This window comes from Myotis yumanensis, unplaced genomic scaffold (assembly GCF_028538775.1).
Source record: "Myotis yumanensis isolate MYYU_CA2020_CCGP unplaced genomic scaffold, mMyoYum1.0.hap1 SCAF_4, whole genome shotgun sequence".
NCBI lineage: Eukaryota > Metazoa > Chordata > Mammalia > Chiroptera > Vespertilionidae > Myotis > Myotis yumanensis.
This window is the reverse complement of record NW_027223755.1, coordinates 10575-30515: the sequence shown is the minus strand read 5'-3', so window position 1 is coordinate 30515 and position 19941 is coordinate 10575. Positions and strand designations below refer to the sequence as shown.

The window sequence follows — 19941 nt, the reverse complement described above, 5'->3', positions numbered from 1 at the left end:
TTTCCAGGCTTAGTCTGATAATTTGTATATACCCCTTCAGTTGGCATTATTTTTCATCTTAGGATGCCTATTTCCATTTCTCATGACGTTCCTCGTCTAGGCACAATGCTGAGAAACCTGAGACAGAGTGTGAATACATTTTTATTTAGGGCTATGGGTTGTCAACATCTTTGAGATGCAGGCTGGGCTGAGGGACCCCCCCCCCCCCCCCCGCAAGAATTTTGTGCACCGGGCCCCTAGTCCTATATAATAAAAGCCTAATATGCTAAGTGTACGGTTGTCTGTTCATCCGTTCAACCAATCAAAGCATAATATGCTAATGATATGCTAAGGTTGCTCAACCACTTGCTAGGACATGCACTGACCACCAGGGGGCAGACACTCTGACCGGTAGGTTAGCTTGCTGCTGGGGTCTGGCAGATTGGGACTGAGCGAGATGGACCAGACACACCCTGGAACCCTCCCACAGTCCCTCCCTGGCTGGCCAACCTCCCGTGTCCCTCCCCAGCCTGGTGATCGTGCATTGGTGGGGTCCTTGGCCTGGCCTGCACCTTCTCACAATCCGGGACCCCTGGGGGATGTCGGAGAGCCCCTTTCGGCCCAATCCCACTCAACACAGGAGCTGCCCCCTGGTGGTCAGTGCCCTCCCACAGGGGGAGCGCTGCTCAGCCAGAAGCTGGGCTCATGGCTGGACAGCGCAGCGGCAGTGGCGGGAGCCTCTCTCGCCTCCATGGCAGCGCTAAGGATACCCAACTGACATCCCCCAAGGGCTCCCAAACTACGAGAGCATACAGTCCAGGCTGAGGGACACACCCCTCCCCCGAGTGCATGAATTTTGTGCACTGGGCCTCTAGTGTGGTGATAATAGCAAAAATGCCCAAATTTGGAATTAATTACTTCAGTAAAATTTCTCCCATCAGGTACTCATCACAGATAATGTGAGTCAAAAATGAAAGTACCAGCCCAGCTGGCATGGCTCAGTGGTTGAGTGTTGACCTATGAACCAGGAAGTCAGGGTTCGATTCCCTATCAGGGCACATGCCCTGGTTGTGGGCTCGATCCCCAGTGGGGGCGGGGGGCGTGCAGGAAGCAGCCCATCAATGATTCTCTGTCATCATTGATGTTTCCATCTCTCTCTTCCTCTCCCTTCCTCTCTGAAATCAATAAAAATATTTAAAAAACTAGAGTCCCGGTGCACAAAATTTGTGCATGGGGGGGGGGGGTCCCTCAGCCCGGCCTGCAATGATGCCAGCGTCCCTTGCCCCGACCCCCGGCCCGAGGCCCCTCCCCTCCCACCTTGTGGCCAGCTCAGGGGTCATCTCCATACCCACAGGCTGTGTCTGCTGCCCATTTGGATGCGAGGTAATGACAGGAGGCAGACGGGCACTTGACTTCATAAGGAGCTACTGTGTTAGGGAGAAAGGCCTCCATTCTCGGAAATCCTGAAATCCCAGACTGTGCAAACTTGCAAGAGCCTGAAGGCTGACCTTGAGCAGGGGTTTCAAACTGTTTTCACACTGAATACTTTCTGCAAACCAAGCCTATGTGAGGCCGTTATGTAAAACAGATGGACACTCAGCTGCTTGGGGCGAAGGGGTGGGTGTTGAAGGGACTGGGAGATGGGACCAGAGTCTCCTTTCCCCTGTGGCTCTGGGTCCAGGGAAATGGGGGTTGGGGTTGGTCCTGGCAGTGGGGTGGGGCAGCCAGGAGAGAGGGGGAGCCCTGGGGAGAGTCCAGTGTCTATTTACTAACTGGTACAGAAGGGCTTCAATATTTTCAGAACTGCGTGTTCATGCCCGTGTGGCCGGGCCAACAAACTCATCTTTCACAGCAAGAAGTCAGTCTATACACACAAAAATGAAAATATGTCATTATGATTTTCTCCAAAGACATGTTACCTTCCCATCCTTCGCTCCACTTCAAATAACACAGTAGCTAGAAGAACTAGGAAAGATAGGACAACAGGGAACAGGAAATGGCCACAGAAGTTCTCTGGGGCAATATCATTGACCCATGGAATGAATAGTGCTCAGCAAGAGAAAACATAAAGGCCATATGAGATAGGAAGAATCTTAGACAGTTGGAAGGTCAGCTCTTTGGACAGATCTGGCAGACGTAATAGACCAGATTGGCAAAGTGCCTTGTCCTTCTCTGCTGGAGAAACAGGAAGGAAAGTAGAACTCAGATGTTAACTGAGAGCCATAGGGTTGAGGAAGGGGTCAGAGCAGAGCCCACAGAGGCCTTTTCTGGTTTATTTACATACCTGGTATGGTGGTCAAATGCCTCCTCGCCCTCATATCCTCTCTGGCTGGGATTGGTGTTTCTGGTCTCATGTCAAGTTCTGGGAGAGTAGGCAATCCAAGCAATAATAAAATAGTAATGATTATAAAGAGGGGAAAAAGATTGATGGAGGCATTGAGGAGCTCCTACTATTCAACTTTGAAGAATTCAAATACCAAAACAACCTGGTTACAATAGATTTAAAATATATATTTTTTTTATTGATTTCAGAGAGGAAGGGAGAGGAAGAGAGATAGAAACAGCAATGATGAGAGAGACTCATTGATTGGCTGCCTCCGGCACGCCCCACACTGGGGATCGAGCCCAAACCCCAGGCATGTGCTCTGACTGGGAATCAAACCCGGGACCTCTTGGTTCACAGATTGATGCTCAATCCACTGAGCCACACCAGCCGGCCGGGTGTTAGTTTGAAGTTCAAAGCTCAGCATGATCTTAAAGATGTCTGCCACACCCAGTTCCCTCATCCGCTGTATCATTTTTTGTTCGTTTATGTAAATAAAAGCACACGCTGGCACATTCCTCCCCCCACCCCTGCAGGTCTGTATTTTGCTTCTCACTTGGCCTCATGCTCTGATGACCTTCACAGCAGCTCACCCTCGCTCTCGCTCTCGCTTTCGCTCAGAGCTGCCTGGTGTTCCCAGCAGCCCGGGTGCAATAACCCAGGTCCTCCCACCCTCTGTCCTGCGGGCTCTGCCCCGGGAGCCATGGTATATGTAGGTCGCTGTGCAGGTGGCCGGTGTGACGGAGTTGCCGAGCTGGGGCTGCGGGTCAGGTCCCTGTGTCTCCCTACTTGTGGGGACAAGACAGATCCCTCCCCAATGCTGCTGCTTCCACACTCACCTCCGGTGCATGCAGCACCTGCTCCCAGCCCAGCCCAGTGCCTCTGGCCTGTGGACGGTGTGCCCATCTGTGGGGTGAGAAATGGAGTGTTAGTCTCAGTTGCATTCCTGTTGTTGGGAACGACAAAGAGCCACTGGACTGTGTGTTCTTGGAAGAATGAGCCGGACCTCTCGGCCAACATCCACTCGAACACCCAGCACCGGCTTTGGGAGGCGCCTGGTGAGACCGCACCGCGCACCGCCCTCCCCTCCGCCTCAGTGGCTCCCTCTGGAGGAGGAGGAAGCGCACAGCACGAGAGACCCGCAGAGGCCGGCTTATCTGCTCCTGTTTGGTGTCAGATGCGGCGGCCCAGGGGGCTTTGCCGGTGCCAGCGGGAGAGAGTCAGGCTGAGCCAGGGCGACCCTAGGGCGCCGTCTCAGCACCGGGCCCCTCCCCGCCCAGGCCGGCGTCCCCCTCCTCTGAGCGGGGTCCCGTGGGCGGCCTACCAGGCCGTGAGGACCCTGGAGCAGGGGTGGGCAAACTTTTTGACTCGAGGGCCACAATGGGTTCTTAAACTGGACCGGAGGCCGGAACAAAAGCATGGATGGAGTGTTTGTGTGAACTAATATAAATTCAAAGTAAACATCATTACATAAAAGGGTACGGTCTTTTTTTTTTTTTAGTTTTATTCATTTCAAACGGGCCGAATCCGGCCTGCGGGCCGTAGTTTGCCCACGGCTGCCCTGGAGCCTTGGTGTGGCCCCAACCTCAGCCCCTGTGCTCACAACCACCTTTGTGGCAGCCACAGGCCCCTGGTCTCCTCAGAGGTGACCTCGCCCAGGGTGCAGGCTGCCTCCGCTGGCGGAAGCCGGTGGCTGAGGATTGGAAATACACAGACATTTTTAATGGAAGCAAAATGGGGCAACGGCGTCACGGCCATCCGTGATTGAGTTCAGGAGAGGCAGGGCGGGCCCTGTGCCCCTGTCATGGCAACTACAGCAGCCTGGAGTCAGGGGGGCGGCCTGGCCATGGGGGGCCTGCGAGGAGCCCAGGCTGCCAGCTTCATCCCTGGGTAGGAGCAGAGGCTCTGGCCCAGCTGGTTCTGCGAACACCCCGAGGGCGGGCACCTGGCAGCTCCCAGAGCCTCCTCAGCTTAATTACTTAATCCCACACCAGGAGCACTCAATCACCCAGCGAGTATTTAACCAAGCCCGGCCGGGGAAGCTTGGCGAGCCCGGGCAGAGCGTGGGGGAGCAAGGAAGCAGTTCTTTCCTGGTGTTCCTACCAGCTCTCTCTCTCTCTCTCTCTCTCTCTCTCTCTCTTTCTCTCTCTCTCTCTCTCTCTCTCTTTGCACCCCTCTCTTAACACTCGAATATCTTATTTCCTTAGGCTTGAGGGAGAGAAAGAGAGAGCTTTCACAGATGCTCATTAATATCCCTGCCTTTCTTCATGAACCCTCTGTCGAGATAATTTTGCTTTTGATAGCGAAACCACTGGGGACCATGGGATTAAGTTTGAGTCTTTTGAAGGTGTGTTCCCCAGAGCTGCCTGGGAGGATTGTGCGTCCCATGCTGGGAGCATCCTCTGCCCTGGCTGTGCACATTCTGACTTGATTCCACCTGTGTGGAGGTATAGGCCACAGGCCAAGGTGCTGCTTTGCTGCTTAAATGCACCTTCCTTCTCAGCTGTCATTGACTTTAGGATGCCTCTACTACCTCTTCCAGGAAGCACAGGCCGGGGACCTGGGTAGGAGGGGTGTTGGCAGTGTGGAGGGGGAGAGGGCAGATGCCCCCTGAGGTCATAGCTGTCAACAAGAGAACAGAAGCCAGGCCTGCCCTCACATTCTCTGCCATAGCCTCACACCAGGAAAACCCATTTTGTCACAGCTATAGCTGTGCCAACCTTTCTAGGTTGCTAGGAACCGTTCTAGCATCATTGTTCCCATCTGGAGCCAATTCTAGTCCACCAAGGTGAAGTAAGGTAGCAATCATCCAGGTAGAAACTATAGTTTAACTCTAACCCTGCTGTTTGGCTTAACAATAGAAAAGTCATTTTTGTATAAATCATCCCATTCGATTGAATGCCTTATTGATTATAATGTGAATATCCCATTGATTGTGATGTTACTGGTTTTAGAAAGCAAATTCCTCTGTACCTGAGAACCAGGGCAGCACAATTATCCGAAGACCTGAGGGTTCCAGATAATGTTCCCCTGTCACCTCAGTGGTCCCAAGACCCGAGGGCTCTAGATAATGTGTTTCTGTCAACTCAGTGGTCCCAAGACCACAGCTTCCTCTTAACATTTTTTACAAGCAGGTCACGGTTTAGCCAGGGGTGAAGAGCCTAACCTTTCCAAGGTCTGAGTCTGTAACCTGTGGCCTTTCAAAGGTATGAGTCTGACCTGTGTTGAGAAATGGAGCGACGAACTTTGTGTGTGTTTAGCCAACTGTTTTGTGGTTTTTGTGAATAAAAGCTTACTTCTACATCTGGTCGGGTCTGCATTTCGGTCCTTGCTACGACAGGGTGCTGTAACTGCAGTCGCTGGCCAGCTAATAAAGGCTCCTAAATTTTACCCTTTGGCTCTGGTGGTCGTCTCTTACCGGTTGCCCCATAACAGGTCCGTTCCATTCCAGGGAGGGACCTAAAGCTTAGGATTCCCCTCTGTGCTTACTTGTGTTATGGTGCATGAGGAGGCACCGATTTAGAAATGTGGCATTTTGTGCTCCACCATTTCCCAGAGTTTTGATTGTGTTTGGACTGAGAAGAGAGCATCTCGGAGGAGCCAACGTGAAAGGATGCTGCTTGTGAGGCCACCCCAGCGGCCAAGCGATCGTCTGCCGCGCTGTTGTGGTCATTGCAGGAAAACACATTGTGCTTTTTTTCTTTGGTGCTGAAATTTCAGGTCCCCTCAAATGTCTCTGGAAAAAACCCAAAAAAGAAATCCCAGAAAATCCTGAAGGCTGTCCAGGGCGGCCATGATTCCGTGGCTGAATGGAGTGAAGTGACGGGTGTACATGTGTGACCTGTTTCTGGCCCAGGCTTGCAGAGGGAGGCCTTCGAGAGCGCTGCCCTGGCCTGGTGAGCCGGTGCATTGAGGATGTGAGCTGGTCCCCTGTAGGCGGGCATGGTTGAGGCAGTGAGTCATTGCCCATGAGGCTGTGATTGTGGAGCCTCCAGTCTGTCGTTGGAGTCTTTGGGGTCTGGCGAGAACATGTCATTCCTGCGATGGTCATCGAGAGGCGACCATTGTTGAGGCCCTCAGTGACCTGGAGGCCGGTCTGATTGAGGCAGCCATTTCCTCGTGGATGGCCATGACTGAAGAAGCAGCTATTGACCTGGAGGCCCCATTGTTTACACAGTTAGCCATTTAGCAGTGGTGAGGCAAGGCTGCCCAATGTTGAGTCCGTCCATCCCGTGGAGACCGCCACTTTGGGTGCAGTCAGTACTGGGGAGGCTGTCATTGTTTCGGGTGGAGCTAGACACAGTCATTTTTTGTAATGGGAACGTGTTAGTACCCAAGAAAAAGATTATGCTGGATGGCTTGTTGCAGAAACAATGTTTTTATTTTGGTAGGAAGTTATTTTTATTATTTTAGAAAGGAAGAGAGAGAGAGAGAGAGAGAGAGAGAGAGAGAGATATCCGTGCTGAGAGAGAATCCTTGATGAGAGCCAATTCCCTGAAGTCACTGTTCTGGCTGTGGGTTGTGCACCCCTTGCAGCCCTTTGAAGGGTCATCCTGGAGACGGGTGCACTGAGGTTCCCTGTCAGGTGACTCTCTCACCGTGTCCAAGCTGTTCATTTTGTGTCCTTTTGAAAGAAAGCAGAGAGTGTTGGTTGTAGCAGGTCCATCTGTGAAGCTGACGCAGTGAGCAGCATGGGCTAGTGCTCATCTTCCCTGTGAAAGATGTCAATGTGCAGCCATTTCCATCCACCCTAATCGGAAATAAACTTGTGTTTCTGCCCTGTTTTGAGCACGTGGCGTGCATAGGATTCCTGTGGAAGTGCCCATGCAATGAAGTAGGATTGTTGTGTTATTTTCCGTATCGTAAATGTGAATGTGATCAGCATTCAGCAGTGCGTCCTCGTTTCTGAATGTTGTGAATCCCTTGAAGTTCAAATGCCAAAATCACTGTGTGTGAAATCAGCTGAGGAAAGTGAAGCGATCTTTGTTGAAAGGGAAAGGTTTGTATGCTATATTTTTTCCTTGCACTCCTTGTGCGACTCTGACGCTACAGAAAGAAGATGTTTTCTAAAAGCACAGGTATTCAGAATGAAAAGATGTTCCTCGGAATGGAAGGATGGAGGGAGGAGAGCATCCTAGTCTTGTCAAGTTCCTCCCAGGAAGCTGTGTGGGAGCCCATGTGTGTCTGTCCGTGTTGGTGAGAGGATTGCAATTGGAAATGCCTGTCCCTGCTTGGCCAGCAGGTGGAGCCAAGACGTAGCTGAGGAGGAATGTGTGCGTGTGTGTGTGTGTGTGTGTGTGTGTGTTGGAGAGATTTGCTTGTCATCCATGCACAATGTGAGGCTCCTGAGTGGGCTCTGTGGGCAGAGGTGCCCCTTGGTAGCGGGTGTATGAAAGGGGGGATCCCCCTGGCTCCGTCCTTTTTGTACTGGAAGCTGTATTTTTTGTCGGCCACAACGGCAGAATGAATTCCCGGCCAGAAAGTGTCGTAGCCAGTGTAGCCAGTGTGGAGATGTGTTGAAGAAGAGTGCAGACTGCCACGTAGGGAGAGTGAAAAGGGTCCCACTGGGTTCCTTTTTTCTATGTCCTGTCAAGGGTGCAGATCCTGGTGGGTGCTATTCCCTCTGCTGGGTCCATATTCCCCTTGGAGTTGGTTCCCCTAGTCCAGTGATGGCGAAGCTATGACATGCGTGTCAGAGGTGACATGCGAACTCCCTTTTTTGGTTGATTTTTCTTTGTTCAATGGCATTTAAATACATAAAATAAATATCAAAACTATAAGTTTTTGTTTTACTATGGTTGCAAATGTCAAAAAATTTCCATATGTGACACGGCAGCAGAGTTAAGTTAGGGTTTTTCAAATGCTGACACACTGAGCTCCAAAGGTTCGCCATCACTGCCCTAGTAAGTCCTGGGCTCCAAGGTTGAGCTTCCCAGGGCCTCGAGGTTGTCCCCCTGCTTCCCTGTGGGCTTTGTTGTTTTGCACCTGAATGCAGGGCTTCCTTGTCTTTTTTTTTTTTTGTAAATATTGACCTTTGTGGGGTATTTGCATTTCGTTTGTTTTATGCAAATGCGAGTGTTGGCGTTCCCTTGTGTTATGGAGATGTGAGCGCCCTTGACTTGCTTGTGTTGTGGCCATGTCCCTTGTCCCAGTGTGTGCCCCTGTGTTTTTTCCATGGAGCCCAATGGTCCTAAGTGCGTAAGCCTGCCTGCATCCCCCCTGAAATGGTTGTTTGTGACCACATGGCAGCTCAGCTGGTGCTAAGGAAAAAGGTGTCTTGCCTTTTGTCATGTGTCCTGAGGCCCGCGGTCCCCCTGTCCATTGTGTTGTGCCTTTTTTTGCTCCCCCCCAGCCCAGCGTGTTTTAAGCGAGGCCAGCAGTCCCCAATGTTGCGAGGAGCCGGTTTTGTGGAGGGTTGGTTTGTCGCTGGGCCATGGAATTGTGTGATGTGTGAGGTGGCCGAGGCTTGGTGTGTGAGTCGTTGAGAAAAGGATGGGCTTCCAGGTGAAGCATGGGAAGGTGTTTTTGTGTCGTTGGGGGGGGTGAGGTCCCTCGGCCATGTGAGGAGGGAGGGTCGGTGGCCTGCCCGCCCCCCACTCTGTGCCCGTGCAGGCTTGAGTTTGTGAGCCCACGCGTGGCCAGGTGTTTGAGCATGTTGGGTGAGTCCCTGTGATGGGGTGGGTGGTCGATGTAAGGTTTACGCAATGAATTGGTGGCTGCGATTGGAAAAGCTGGCATCTCCCATGTCCATTTTCCCTCCCCTCCCCAGGATGTGGTTTGAATGCCAGGCCTGAGTGTTGATCCGGAGTCCGTGATGCCATGGAAGTGCGTTGAACCGTGTCGTCGTAGGAGAAAGCAGATGGGATGTTTGTGGTTGGTGTGTTTCTTTGGTGGACGTGTTGAATGTGGCCTTTGCAGGTTTGCATGAGTCACTGAGGGAAGTGCTTTGTGTTAGGTTAGGTGGCTCAGGAGGCGGCGCAAGAAACAGAGTCCAGTGAATCAGAAAAGAAAGGAAAGGAAAAGGTTTATTTCTGCGTCCCCGGGAGACCCACGTACCCCCAAAGACAGGGCGCGTGGGTTCACACCAACAGGGAGGGGGGTGCTTTTTTTATACTGCGGTTGGGTAAGGGGTGGGGACATGAGCTGAGGTATTCAGTTGAGGAAGTTTCAGCTGCAGGGGGTCAGCCAGGTGTTCAGGAATGAGTCAGTGTCTGTGTGGGGGTATGTGGATTCAGGGAGAAGCCTGTATCTGTGTCTGGCACGCTGATCTGTTAGACATGCCAGGGGGAGTCCATTATCTCGTCACATGTCGCATGTATCCGATCCTGGGCTCTCTCCGACCTAACACTTTGCAGCAGACTCAGCCAGGGAAGAGGCCCAAGTCCCCCGTCAGGATGTCCTGCCAAGGCAACGCTTGAATTGCAAAGGAGTTTGTAGTGATTGGTCCTGTCCTCGGGCCCTGTGTTCCCTGAGCAAGATGGATTTGCATGTGGATGGAGGCTTTTGTCCTTTTGTGTGTGAGCTGAGGTAGTTGTGAAATAGCATCGTTCCTTTGAAGTTGCGTTTGATGGTCCCCCCTGAGGGCGCATCCCCGGCCCGGTGGTTCGGAGCAGAACTCGCTGTATTGTTGTGATTGTTTGAATGGTTAAGCCTGAGTGTCCTGCAGGCACGTCCCTTTATTTTTTTTGCCCAAGCCTAGAGGTTTGGTCCACTTTGGTTTGTCCTTCCTCCCCCATGTGTCAGGCAGGCGTGGATTTGAAGTGATGCATTGAGCTGTCCTCGTGTGATTTTCAATGTGTCAAAGACGTTCCTTTGTGTGGAGAGAGCAAGGGCAGCGTGGAGTGCCAAGTTGTTGAGACGAGTTTTGAGGATTTGGAAGGAGGAAGTGGCTGTGGGTATTTGAAAGGGCTGGTAATGTTGTTGCTGGGAGGGAGGGAGGGAGGGAGGGAAGGAAGGAAGGAAGGAAGGAAGGAAGGAAGGAAGGGGCGGAGGAGGTTTGTTTAGGCCCAAGCAAAGGTTTGTGGTGCAGAAGGTCTGTGTTTGTGGCGTGATTGTGTATTTGGACCCGGTGAGTCGTCTTGTTGAGATCCGCCAGAGGGTCCGTTTGCCTGCATGCAGCCCCCTTTTCCCTGAGTGTTCGTTGTGCATGTGGTTGAGCTGGTTCCCTGGCTTTGTTGTGGTTGTGTGTTTTTCATGGTCCTTGTATGTATTTGTAGCAGAATGGTCCTATGAGATAGGTTTCGTGGTCAGATTGTTTGGTAGAGTGTGTGGTTTGTGTTTGTTGGTTGAAGGAGTTTTCATTGTGATGCATCTGTGAAGCTTAAAGTGATGGCCAAGAGGTGTTGCTCTTTGCTGTGAGGGCAGAGGTGATGTGGGGGGGAGGTGAGAGGCGGGGCTGTGTTTGAAGGAGTTGTCCAGTGTGCTCCCGAGGCAAAGCTGTGGTAGTCTCTGAGATGAGAAGGTCCGTGAGCCGTGAGGCGGATGTCAGTGTAAGTTGGAGTGTCGAAGTGGTAGGGCGTGTTGGTGAGAGGTGAGGTTTGGTATGGGGCTCCGTGTGGGGGCCATTTTGTGATCTTGCGCCGTTTTCCGGTGCAGGCAGGCTGTGAGCGATGAGGCAGTGAGAGAGAGGTGTTGGGCAAGTCGTTTGTTTTGAAGTGATGTCCATGTCTTTTCCTTTGCAAGTCGTTGAGTCTTGTGTGGGATGGTCCGTATGGCAGGCAGTGGCAAGTGCCCCTGTTTGTTGATGCTGTAAGCGAGAGAGACAGGTGTTGTGTGAAGATGTGGTTTTTTTAAGTGCATTTTTGATGGTCAGCGTTTTGTATTGTTGGGGTAGGAAATGAGTCCCATCCGTGTGTGGCCTGTGATTTTTTTTGTGTAGCCCCTGTCGTGGAAGGCATCTGTTTCCAAAGCCAAAGAGAAGAGGCCATTGGAGATGTTTCCCAGAAATGTGTTTGCAAGGTGTTGTTGTTTGCCAGCGCTGGGGTTCCCTGGGGCCAAAGGTGGATGGATGGGTGGACGGGCCATTGTTGAGGTGATGAGGGTGGAGGTTTGTGGATCCCTGCAGGCATGGCCATGTGGGTGTGGCTGTAGAGAGGGCAGGCGATGGTGCTGTGTGGTTGGAAGTTGTGTATGTTTGCATATTAGGTTTGCCATGGGGATGTGTGGACGAAAGGGGCCACACGCTGACCTGACAGGCTCAGGGAAGGCCTGCGTGGCAGCCTAGCAGACTCAGAGACCTAAATAACCACAAAGGATGGTCTGAAATTAAACTTTAACTACAAGCAGTTATGTCCTAGGCCAGTATCTTCACTGACAAGATCAACTTTGATCCTTACTGAGCCCATTTGCCTTTTTGCCTCTAAGATAACATACCCTTGAAATGTCTGGGTAACTTGTAACTTCCCTTTTTCTGGAGCCCCTGGGGCACAACCAAATGTTCTGGGCGCCAGGACAGATACTACAAATTCCTTCATTATCATGTTAATTGATCCTGCACCCACCTAAGTATGTGTCCATCATTTTACCTTTTATCCTATCACAGAGGTTTCCAGGCTTTGCTTAATCCCACCTCCTTAAATCTGTCACCAATGAATTTCATGTATAAATACGGATGTAACCGTGCCATTCTCCGGAGCACTATCTCAATTCATTGAGGTTCTGCTTCCTGGCATATGTCGACAGTTTGGCTCAAATAAACCCACAAAAATTCTTTACAGGTTTCAATGTTTTTTAACGTTAACAGGAGGAAGGGTGAGGTGTTGTGTTTGGTGAGGGAGCCGGCTGTTATTTCTTGCTTTGTTTCCGTGGAGGTGTGTGTGCAGAGGGTCCAGTGCTGGCGTCGGTTGTTGTGTGGGACGGAGCCTGTCCGGTGGGGCGAGGTGCGTGTGGGCTGGGAGAGTGGGCTGAGTGTGGTGCGTGCCTGTGAGGCCTGACGGCAGGGACGTTTGTGAGGAGCAAAGCAAGGTAAGATGGTTGGTTGTTGAGTGATGTCAGGAAGCCGAAGGTTGTGTGGTGTGTCACAAGGACAGGTGGTGTGTGTGTCCCAGGGCCGGTGATGAAGAAGGCCAGGTGTCGTGGGGCAAGTGAGATGCGACTGTGTAGGAGTGAGGAGGCGTGTGTCCCAGCCGCTGAAGCGGTTTGGCAGCAGCAGGCGATGCATTGTGTTGTTTGTGAGGTTGAGAGGCCGTGTCCGCTGAGAGTGCAGGTTGTGTGTATGGATCCCAGTGGGTCACTGTCCTGATGAGGAAAGGGAGGCCCTGCGAGGCACTTCTTGTCCCCAAGGTTGAGGGATAGGTGCAGTTTGGCTCGATGGAGCCCTGGAGTGGGTCCCCTTTTCCCCAGAGGTGGCTTTTGAGGTGATTTCCGTGTGGGCCGTCGTTTTGCTGAAGGGCACTGTTGAGTTTGGGTGAGCCCATTGCAATGTGTCCCCTCCAGGGTATGCGCAGAAGTCTCTGCCCCGAACAGTTCCCGCCCGTTGCCAAACCCACCCAAAGTCGTTTAAAAGCCGGCGACTCCCCTGACTGGTTTTTGTAGGCACTGCGGCTGAGCCAGGTGTTGTGAGGCTGATGGGATCGATGTTTAATGCCTGAGCAGTGTGTCGTCTTGCGTTCTTCTTCGTGGGGCAAGCTACCCACCCGTTGTCCGCTGAGGTAAGTGGTTGAGTTGTGTTGTGATTTTGTCGTCCCGTTGGTGTGGGAGCGGGTGCATGTCTTGTTTTTGGGTGCTTCCTTGTGCAGGCGGTGATGTTTTTGGAGTGTGGTTTGAGTGGGTCGTGAGGGAGAGGTGCGTTTGGACGTGTGTCTGTTGTGGGTGTTTTGTGGAGCATGTAGGTGGGCGGTGCGTGCAGTGTTGGTGTCCAAGTGTGTTTCTGAGCCGACCAGGATGTTGTCCGGCATGGGAGACTGTGCATTCATCCTCCCTTGTGTGTGTGCAAGTGTCCTTAACGTAGTAGAATTGTAAGAGCGTGTGATGATCGTTTTCTAAAAGGTCTTTCAGACTTATGCCCCCCCCCGGTTTTCCATCCCTCTGTCCCTTCATCCCTGCCTGTGCTTCCAAGATCTTCTGTGTGAGAAGGTGTTAGGTCGGAGAGAGCCCAGGATCGGATACATGCAGACATGTGATGAGACAATGGACTCCCCCTGGAATTTCTCACAGATCAGTGTGCCAGACACAGATACCTGGCTCCTTCTCCCTGAATCCACATACCCCCACACAGATGCTGACTCATTCCTGAATACCTTGCTGACCCCCCTGCAGCTGAAGCTTCCTCAACTGAATACTTCAGCTCATGTCCCCGCCCCTCACCCAACCGCAGTATAAAAAAAGCGCCCCCCTCCATGTTGGCGTGAATCCACGTGCCCTGTCTTTGGGGGTACGTGGGTCTCCCGGGGACGAAGAATAAACTTTCCTTTTCCTTTCTTTTCTGATTCACTGGACTCTATTTCTTGCGCCACCTCCTGAGCCACCTAACCTAACAGAAGGTTGAGGGAAGGCTGATGTCCCCGCTCGCTGTTGGCTGTGATGGAAGAGGCCAGGTGGGTGTCCTTGGTGCAATAGGTTTTGTTTGGGGGTGGGGGGAGGGAGGGAGGGAGGGAGGGAGGGAGGGGAGTAGAGAAAGCAAGATGGATGTGAGAGATTGTTGAATTGTGATTGCTAATTTTCTAGACTTGTGTTGAGTGTTGTGTTTGTTGCGAATGGTTGTAGGTGGGAGCCGTTAGGCCGATGCAGGTCCTGTGTGCTTGTGTGAGTCTGTGGGGTCCTCGTGAAATGGTGGGTTTGGGGAAGATGGGTGTTGGTGATGTGGTATTTTTAGGGTCATTTTCTGGTCCCATTGTTTGCACAGGACTCGTGTGGGCAGCTGTTGGAAGGAGCCGGGTGCCGGTGGAGGTGGTGGTGAGTTAGGGTCCTGCACCCGTCCCCCACACAGCCACTCCTGTTTTCCCCACAGCAGTCACTGACAAGGCTCTCCAGGTCCCCTTTTCCAGCCTCAGCTAGTGTCTGCCCAGAAACTGCCTATCAGCCTTCCCGTCTCCCTGGTGCCTTGCAGCTCAGCCCTCCATCTCTTTGGAGACAAACCCCACCACTCACCTCTTCGTCTGTCCTCTTTCCAGCTCTGCTTCTCTTCCCAGGAACCGATTTCCCTTTTTCCCCATCTTCCAGAATCCTGTTGGAGTGACCGTTGCAAGTGTGAGGCTCCACCAATGCCTCTCAGGTTCCGTGTCATCTCCCCTAAATCCCATGGACTTTTTGGGGGAGGATTCCTTCCTGTGCTGTGACCCCAGGGATGCTGGTTGCTCCTCCTCTGGAACATAGCCTATTCTGCCTGCCTCCCTCCTGTGCCTTCCCCCCCATCCCGCCACGGAAAGTTGCAGCCTCCCCCGTCCCCCCAATCCCACAACCTGTTTATGTGTCTCCTGCCCTCAATGGTGGCTCGTGCTCTCTCGCTGCACTGCCGCTGTCACGCACTCAGCTGCGATGGGTGCCCAGTTGCTCCCTCTGTGTTCATGCACAGACACTCACCTCCTTGCTCAGCAGAGCATGGATGTGAAATCGGCAATTGGACTCAATCCCCTCCGTCAGATTGCATTTCCAAGGAAGCCATTGCATTGTCCTCCTCAGCCCGGTCTGCTTTGATCCCCAGGAGCTGGCCCAGCTGTGAATTAAAGTGAGTCAGCGTTGTCCCCCCTTGCAGATTGCCTGTCCACAGTTTATGTTGCCATCAAGGTGTTCCTGGATCATGGCATAGTTCGTGGTAGGTGCAGCACATTTCCTTGTCTTACCGGCCATCTGGTGTCTGCATTCTCATAGGTCTCCCATGTAGCGAGCATGGTTTTTGCCTGCTGTGTCTGCAGATTTCTGGGAGCCCAACAGCTTTCAGCAGGAAGTCAGGTAGGTGTGCACTTGCCTTGCGGATCTCTGTCTGCTGCTGCTGGTTCCAGGAAGCGTTCCATTGCTGGGTCCCTCGGCCTCACAGTGGCTGTATCCCCAATGGAGCTGCTGGGATTCCGGAGGAACATGTGTCAGGATTGTTAGCCGTGTTTCCCCTGGCATCACCCGGGAGTGCTAGGGGAGCAGGTGCAGAGCCTGCACGGAGAGGGGAGGGTACAGCGGAATTCAGCAGCGGGCATCTCAGGCAGCAAACACAGGGAGCAGTTGTGGAGTGTGTGGGGAGCATTTGGGGATTCTTACTTGTTTGTCAGGCTGACCTTCTCCTCTGCTTGCAGCGCTGCCTCAGGTTCCTCAGGTCCCCACAGGGATCTCTGCGGTCCCGATCCACACGGGCTGTCCTGTTACCGGGTGGATGTGCAGTTGCTGCACTTGGTTTTCCTGTGCACAGGCAGTGTTCATGTGCATTGCACAGCATTCCCGCATTGCTTGGCGTGGGCTGGGATGCTGTTCCATTCAGCAGTTGTCCTCAGCAAGTTCTCAGCGCTGGGAGTTGTCGTCCCCAGCAGCCTTCTGGGTGCCATTTTGGAAAGTGCATCTGCTGCTGCCTTCTGAGGCCTTCCTTGTGGGGTTCCAGTCCCTGACATGCTCTGTGTGTGGCATTTCCCCATGAGCTGCTCTCTTCATTTATCCGTTATGCCCTCCAACATCTCCAAAGCAGGTGCTTGGGTCCCTAGGAACACTACGGAGCTCTGCAGCTGGGAGGATGGGGCCATTTATGTGCCTGGACCACGTCCTCCAGCTCGCATTTGTGTGGCCCAGGGTCTATGCTCAGATTCTCACGCACTGGTTTCCCCAGTGAGCCGTAGCCGCCCGTCCTTCCCCGCCCGTTCTTCCCCGCCCGCCCGTTCTTCCCCGCCCGCCCGTTCTTCCCCGCCCGCCCGTTCTTCCCCGCCCGCCCGTTCTTCCCCGCCCGCCCGTTCTTCCCCGCCCGCCCGTTCTTCCCCGCCCGTTCTCCATGGCCCTTCCTGCTGTGATTCCCTTACGGTACTGGAGCGCCCCCCCCCCCCCCCCCCCCCCCGTTAAAGAGTGCATTTTGAGTTCAGCCAGATTCTCTGCAAAGGCAAGGGAGGGTCCCCCCCAGAATGCAAGGAATAACTTACCCAGGGTTTGCTGGATGCGGCGGGAAGCTTGCGGGGCTCACGGGGCCCCTTGCTGCATCCCAGTATCGATTGACAGAGCATGCGGCGCTTCCTTGACCTTCCTTGGAATTTTCCCTCGACTATGGCAAGTCCTGTGTGCGATGATTCCAGTCACCCGTGCCGCAACTCTGTGTGGGCGGCTCTTTGGGCACCTGAGCGGGCGGTGCTCAGAGAGGAAGGCAGCCATGGTGTGCAGAGGGGATGAGGAGGGTTCCCTCAGAAGGAAGCTACGCGTCACTGGTTCTCATTGTTGCTTACTGGGTGTTAGTTTAGGGGCGTGAGCAAGAATTCAGCTTTTCCCGCCAGGATGGGGGCTGCCTGCTTGCGAGAGCTCTTGCCTGCAGGTGAGCTTCATCTCAATCACAAAGAGCGACCGCCCAAGCACGCGCCTTTTCTGGCTCTCCAGGCACCGGAAGCAGGGAAGCCCCGACACACAGTTTACGGCACACAGTTTACGGCTCTGTCGTCTTTGCTGCCCAGAGACAAGGTGCCGTCAGGGGTGAGGTTGAGGAGCTGGGAATGCAGTGCTCGTCCTGAGGAGAGGGAGCTATTCCCACTGCAGGGCACAATGGGTGGCTTCAGGGGAAGGTGTACATTGTCCTGTCGGTGGCTTGGCGCCTCCTTTGCTTTTGGCTTCAGCTGCTCAGAGAAAGGGCCCTCGGGCGGGCGTGTGTTGGAGAGCGCGTGGTGGGCCTCCCTGGAGTGGCTGCGGACAGGAGGCTGCAGGTGAGCGGGGCAGAGCGCGGGAGGAAGGAGGAGCGGTGAGTGCGTGTGCTGAGGTGCTAGGTGGACCCGTTGTCCAGTGGCTTGGTCACAGTTCGGGCAGGTGTGGGGCTGCTTCCCTTCCTGGTGCGAGCTTCATGCCAGTGGGTGTGCAGCGTTCTCACGGTTCATTGTCCAGCGTTCCCAGTCCGCTGTCTCCAAGAGAATAGACTTTCAGAAGTGCTTTGCTCCTTCTCCTGTGTGGGGCCCTTTTTTGGCCTGTCACTCCTTTCCCTTTGCTGGCATGTGCTCGTGAATTACATTGGTTATATTGTGAGATCGTGCCTGGCTGTGCTCTGTGTGTGCGGACAGCAATCTTTCGGCTTTGCTCCCCTTTCTGGGGCTTTTGAGGGTTGTCTGTGTGCTCCCTCTTTTCCTTGAGCTTGTGGTAGATTGAAGGCGGAGAGGAGTGTGTTCACTTTTTTCGTCCTTGTTGTTTTCCAGCCAAAGACACCAGTCGTGCGGGTGCAAAGCTTCAATGTGCTATTCCACAGGGAGTGAGGAAGGGTGGCTCGGTGCTGTCATTTCAGTGCAAACTTCCAGTCACTCAGTGCTGGCCTCCCTTGAGGACCTGTCGTTCTCCCCACTACCCCCAACCCTTTCTTCCTAACAGGTTTCCATGGAGAGGCTTGCTTTTGCTTAGGGGTCATGATGGGCATTGCTCTGGCTTCGTGTCTTCAGGTTCCTACCAGGGGCTGTGCACTGCTCTGCCTTGTCCCACTTTGCTGTTTTCCTGCTATTTCATGCTGTTCTCATGCTGCTTCCATGGCGATATTTGTTTTCCGGCCACATGTCGTGTTGGCATGCTCCTTCTGGATTGAGTCTCTTCTGTGATGGGGCCACAGAAGTCCTTGGCCCCCGTCCCATTGACAGTCCCTGTTCTACTCCTGGTCTTCAAGAGTGGCGGGAAGCCGGCCCTGCATTGCAATTGTGAGAAGGGTGAGTTCCAGAGTCAGGGATGCCGCTGCCTGTTTCCACGGTTTCTGCACTTTGTCAGTGATGCCATCCAGATGTGGTCCCAGCAAGGGTAGCAGCTGCCACTGCTGTGTGAGCCCCTTTGGTCATTTCTTCATGTTGAGGTTTCTGAGTGTTCGCTTTCGTGCGGTTGCTGTCTGTGCGGGCTCCTCATTGGCTCCGCGTGCGTGTGCTTTTTGGTTCATGGCATGCTTCTGCAGAGTGGTCAGCATGTTGTCCTGTTTAGGCGTTTCTTGTCTATGATTCTTGAGGTCGCTGCAGGGTCATGATTTGCCGTGCATGTTCCCATGCTGCTGTGCGACGTTGGCCTGTCACTCTTCTCCACTTGGTCACCGATGTGTGCTTTCGGCTTCAAACTCATAGCATCTGTTGTGTGCTGTTCGAGGGTTGTTCCGAATGTCTCCGCACTGCTGCGCTTCCACAGCTCTGAGTGTTGGTTCTGTTCCCCTGCTGGCGTCTGGTGGCTATCAGTGGGATGGCGCAGTATTTCAGCAGCGGTGGGGAGCTGGTGGTGTGCTGTTGCCCTTTCTTTTTTTCTTTAAATATATTGTATTGATTTTTTACAGAGAGGAAGGGAGAAGGATAGAGTTAGAAACATTAATCAGCTGCCTCCTGCACACCACCTACTGGGGATGTGCCCACAACCAAGGTACATGCCCTTCAGTGGAATCAAACCTGGGACCCTTCAGTCCGCAGGCTGATGCTCTATCCACTGAGTCGCACCAGTTAGGGCCTGTTACCCTTTCTTACTGCATTGATTTGTTGAGAGCATTTTGAAGGCTGCCTATGACATGCTTGCCTGCCTTCCTTCCTTCCTTCCTTCCTTCCTTCCTTCCTTCCTTCCTGTTTGTCTGTATGCCTGCCTGGAAGTACCTCAGTTGCTGTGAGTGTGTGGTCTGTCCCTGTTTCCTGCTATGTCGGGTGTGTTTTGGATGCTGGAGTTCCGCTGTGCTCAGGATGTCTGCTAACTGAGTACAGTAAGTCCTTCTCTGACTGCTGTTCTTCTCCATAGCCTCTGCAGATTTGTTTCGCAGTTTCCCCTGCATCTCACAGCTTTTCTTTTTTTTACCCTTGGGGATCTAACATGCCTCACATGCAGTCTGCAGTGCATTTTCTCTGAGGTGCCCCATCTCAGCTGTTTGGGGATTGTGCTTGCAGGGGGTGTGCGCTGTGATGTCACTGGCCACCTGTGTTCGTAAAAGTGGTGCAGGTTTTCTGCCCTTGCTGCATGAGGCGGTGAATTTCTGTGCAATGGCAAAGGGCCGCTGTTTTCAGTGCTGCCTCTGGCTTGTCTTCCTTTCTTTTTCCTGTTTGTTTTGATGCATTCTTATCTTGCTTGATGTGTCTGCTTCCATCCAGGGCGCCTGTCCTCCTTCCAGCCTCTTTCCTGGCCCCGACTCCCCATTAAAGGAGGCAAATGAGTACTGGGCACCTGTAGTGCTGGCATTGCCTGCTGCATTGTTGCTTTCTGCAGGCTGCAGGGAATATCTCCCTGTCTCCGTGTTTTTCGAGAGGTGGTTTCCCCAAGCAAGGATGGCATTGCTTCTCTTTGCAGTTTCTGGCACATGTGTGTGCGTGGCGGCAGCTGGGTGTTGTTCCACATTATCAGTCACTCACAGTGATCTTGTGCTGAGTCCGTTTTGCCACTTCTGCGTGTGCAGCCGTTTTCCATTGTCTGCTTTGTTTGTGCGTCTGCTTTGTGGTCTCCGTACTGGTCGCTTGCCTGGGCAATGAAGGCTTGTCAGCCCTGTCCTGCCTGGACACTGGTTTGCAAGCTTTCCTGCGCTACATCGTACTTTGGTGGGAAAGCCTTCA

At 53.1% G+C, this 19941-nt stretch overlaps 1 long non-coding RNA gene across 1 annotated transcript; it reads right to left on the bottom strand.

The window, feature by feature from the left end:
• Nucleotides 1-6696: 6696 nt before the first annotated feature.
• On the bottom strand, nt 6697-14896 carry LOC139007986 (uncharacterized). Its single transcript, XR_011471076.1, has 3 exons — nt 14822-14896; nt 14390-14465; nt 6697-6926 (listed from the first exon to the last, which is right to left on the bottom strand). It is a non-coding gene; the product is annotated as an uncharacterized lncRNA (long non-coding RNA).
• Nucleotides 14897-19941: the final 5045 nt, after the last annotated feature.